Consider the following 4,910-nt stretch of genomic DNA (forward strand, 5'->3'; position numbering starts at 1 on the left):
TATTAACAGTTTGCATAAGTAACCTTGAACATTCTACACAGGGTTTGCATCACTCAGTGCTGGCACTTCATCTATGTATCTTTTATTTAACCATAACAGTTTTGCACACATTCCACACTTTGTAACCTTCCATTGTTCTTGCACTCATTGTATAAGTCAAATACAAGTCAGTTGCTGGTATTTTTGCATTCTCTGTTCTTAGTCTCTTCGTTGCGCATGTGCAGTGAGCTAGAAAAGCAAATTGGCTCCTACAATTTCAAAATCATTTATAACAGTGCCTAGTGTGGTAGCAAAGAGTCAATGCTCGTCAACACACTGCCCTCGGCATGATGGAGCTTCACGTGATGTCACGTTAGTGTCCATAAATGTAGATACACTGAAGGCAAGAGGAGTGACAGGGCTAGCAGAGGCAGTTAAGCAAGGAATTAAACCAGGCCAATCCAAATGTCTTGCAAAAGTTCAGGATGTTGAGAATACCCCTGTGGAAATGCAATTATTTGACCACTCTATTTCAGAGAACATGCTGTGCAATGGGACTGTAACCCACAACTTGACAGCTGGACAGCATCTTTGTATTGATACTGACATGGGATATTGCTCGAGCAATGAAAAGAAAGACAGAAGTCGAATTTCCACACAACATGGAATTAAATGGGGAGAAATTCACATTCAGAGGTGTCATTGCTTTTTGCCAACCTGCTAGCAAATACTTACTTGGTCACTACATTGCATATTGCAAAAGGCATGATTTCACCTGGGAGAAGTAAGATGACTTGTCAAAGGCAGTAATACCACTAAACTCAGAAGATATGCCCTCACGCTGTGCTCTACACAAAGGATTCATGTGTTTTTCCAGTACAGTATTCTCATATCCATTCAATGCAGATCTGGGGTCATTTACAACTGTAATTGTGTATTTCTTCAGGTAATTGTTTAATTAGGAGGCTGTGTGGTCCAGTGGTTAAAGAAACGGGCTTGTAAGTAGAAAGTCCCCAGTTCAAATCCCACCTCAGCCAGTGACTCCATTGTGTGACCTTGAACAGGTCACTTAATCTCCTTGTGCTCAGTCTTTCAGGTGAGACCTAGTTGTAAGTGACTCTGCAGCTGATGCATAGTTCACACACTGTAGTTTCTGTAAGTTGCCTTGGATAAAGGCGTCTGCTAAATAAATAAAATTAATCTAAAGTTTCTTTCACCCATTGTTTAAAATTATTGAATAATTTTGTTATTATAAAAAATACATGTTTTTTCTAGATATATATTTTGACTGGAAAGTTTGTTTGTATTTTCATTCAAAATTGTCTAAACATTATTAAAGTCTACATTTGTGACATGGTAGCATTCACAACGTTGTTTTGTCGAGTTACTTTCAAATACAGTCAACTGTCAGATTTTTTAAATAAAAGCAATAAATAAAAATAAAATAAAATAAAAAAAAAACCAAGATAAAACTCAGAAAGCATACCTGAAAAGACTGAAACAAAACACAAAAAGCTCAACTCGATCTGTCCGTGAGCGTCACTCTCCTGTACAAATAAACACTTTCATTAAAAATATTCTCCTCAGAAAAACGAAAACTAATAAAACAAAGTTGTGCGTTAGTACCGTTGATTTCTAAGATATTAAATATCAAAATACAACTTTATACAAACAGTAACACACTCTAAATTCAAAACAATACTTCAGTCTAATTAAAAAAAATATGTGTAGTAAAATAAACCATCGAATAACACAAACATTTCTTAAATAAAACAAACAGGAGCGACCACAGCACTACTACTACCTCAATGGCTATCACAGCACTAGACATTGACGGCGCGAGCACAGTACAACGTTAAAGGTGCGTTCTTTTTCTTTCTTTTTTTTTTTTTGTAATTTTCAACTGAACAATAAACGGTATGTTATTCATTACGGGCAAGGCAGGAGATTTTACTTTGAATTAGAAGACACTTACTCAACACTAAAGTGCCACTAATAGCAATGCAAAATTGCACCGTAAAGAACATACAGAACTTTCAACGTAGGTTTCTAACCCTTACACTGAGTAATTTACCAACATTGAAAAATCAGGCCCATATATTGTCTAAATCGCAGCGTAAATTACTCAATGACCCAAAACCTTATCTGGAGCGCTGGCCATAGCGTTGAGATAAATTTGTTTATTGGAGTCAGGGGTAAAATATGTACACAATGAACACAGTACACAATTGAAAGAGCATAGTACATAATAATTTCCTTTGCTTTAGGTAACATGGACTGATTTTTGTTAGACCATCCGCCTGCCCTATAAAAATGAGAAGCAATTAGGCTCCACAAAGAAACAGCAGCAAATCTAATCAGCACACAAGAGGTCAGACATAGTTTACTGTACAAAGTTTCAAAGTTTCATTAAAATCTGAAAAGGTCAGGCTGTAAATGTTATATACCACAACATGAATGCTACATTTTATTGCATTGTTCTTTGCAATCCCAATCATGTGTGTGTCTAAAAGTGTTCCTCAGTTCGGGGTAGCTAAACAATATATATATATATATATATATATATATATATATATATATATATATATATATATATATATATATATATATATATATATTAAGTTTTACAATTTTTGAATAACCTAGCACGACCCATTGCTGTAGCAATAAAAATTTTTTGCTTTATCATAAGATTACAGTCTTAATATGAGTAGCACAGATTAGAGTCCTGCGCGGGTCTGATTTTTACCACCCCGCTTCTGACCCGTACGCGCTACTACAGGACCCGACCCGAACCGGCAATCCGCTGCAACACCGTCTTCTTACCCGCGACCCGACCCGACCGCTTTAAGACCTGCAACCCGACCCAAACCCGCAAGTGTTTGTCCGTTACCTACTGTCTGCGTCAACTGACTCTCACTCTCTCCCGCTCTCACATTCACACACAGATATCTCTACCATTCTCCACAGATTGAGTTTACACAAAAGGCTATACAGCGTGGTAGCTTTCTCTAGTGGTCTGGATATATTTTAACAAATTAACTCTCTCTACTTACTTTACTATAAAATACTTGTCTATTCCTTTCATGCCATCAGTTGAAATGGAGCTACACCTGTGCCTTCGCAGAGATGATGCACCAGTTTTGTGGCTGCTGTTCACAAAAGCATAACAGGTTTTACGAATCCAGTCACGTTCATTATTTTAATTCGATAGGATTCCCAAATAATTCCACACTTATGATCTACCTCAAACTAGTATCCACTTTCATGATATAATCCCTGCGCTATCTTTTGTTTCACCTCGTTCACAAACATTTTTAATATCACCAAGCAGACGTGATAAAAAAAGATCTTGCAACGTATCAAACAAGCGAGAACACTGATAGTCAGCTAACTCCTCCCTAATCGCCTCCTGCTTTAGTGCAGGAAATATTGGTGTATGTACCTTCTAATACGTTATTTGGAAAGGGTTACAGACGAGTACGCTGAAAGGACAGATGGTTTTGGCGATTCAAATTCAGACCCGAAAATTATTTTTATTGACCCGCACCCGAACCGCAAACTGCGATAAAGTTCGAATTCCGATCCGAACCCCACCCGCTTTTGCGGATCATCCGCGGGTACCGACCCGATGCAGGACTCTAGCACAGATCATGTGTTTATTTTCTGCAGGATGGATATTTTGTAATGGTCATATGGACTATCACTAAATGAGCTGATAACATCACCACAGCCCTGTTCTATTCCTGTATAAAGCCCTTCCGAATCATGACGCAAGCTTATCTATACAATTGATCTAAACAGTGCCAGTTGTAAATATCAATTTTTTATAATTAAAATTGCTGTATCAGTGTTATGAAAATTAAACAACTAACAGCGACTGTGAGTCTGTCCATTAAAATGTGTATTTGTGATTTAAGGGATGGCGGTATTTAGATGTGCCACCATTTAGAGTAATTGTATAGACCGCAATGACCATTTGGAGCAGGCTTTATTCTGCCCTGGCCTGTTCTGTCTCTAGGTCTGAATTTTGTTAAATTTACAGATTACCCGGGAAAAATAAAGAAAAATAAAGGGCATAGGAGGAATTGGCCTGGCTGCCGATGGTGACCCTACACAGTCTATTAGGGCAGACATTTCCAATTTTTGTCCAAACCCAGTTTGTGTTCTATAGAAGTTATTTACTGTGCACATTGGGAAATAATTCCTTTCGGCGCTGAGAATAGTGTGAACAATAACTCCAGTAATACATTGCGTAATTGTGTTCTGTTCAAATTGTATTCAGCACGCAGGTTTCTATGTAAATCTACATTAGATTTCTTTTTATCTTCTCTATTCTCTGTTTTATTGATGTCATTATAATTGTAGGCCTGCATGTTGGCAAGATACCTAAGATTCTATTTCTCTTTTTAGAACGACTAAATAGCAAGGAGGCTGTGTGGTCCAGTGGTTAAAGGGCTTGTAACCCAGGAAGTCCCCGGTTCAAATCCCACCTAACCCACTGTCTCATTGTGTGACCCTGAGCAAGTCATTTAACCTCCTTGTGCTCAGTCTTTCTGGGAAATTTAGGATGTGTGGCACATTGAGCTTGGATATCAGTGTGTGTGTATATATATATATATATATATATATATATATATATATATATATATATATATATATATATATATATATATATATATATATATATAATTTTGACAGGTATGCAATACAGAATAATACTTTGAAATTTCAACATGAGCCTATATTGCATATTGATTGAAACGCATATAATAGGATATCTTTTGCAGGGATGTTATTTCTCAGCTCCAACACGAGAAAGCGCAGAAAGGTGAATTCATTTCTGTTCTGTACGCAGGCGTGATAAATGAAATCGTTCGACCCATCACCAGGGGAGGGGCTATCCTGTTTAAATTACCGAGCAGAAACTC

Source organism: Acipenser ruthenus, chromosome 4 (genome assembly GCF_902713425.1).
Source record: "Acipenser ruthenus chromosome 4, fAciRut3.2 maternal haplotype, whole genome shotgun sequence".
Classification (NCBI taxonomy): Eukaryota; Metazoa; Chordata; class Actinopteri; order Acipenseriformes; family Acipenseridae; genus Acipenser; species Acipenser ruthenus.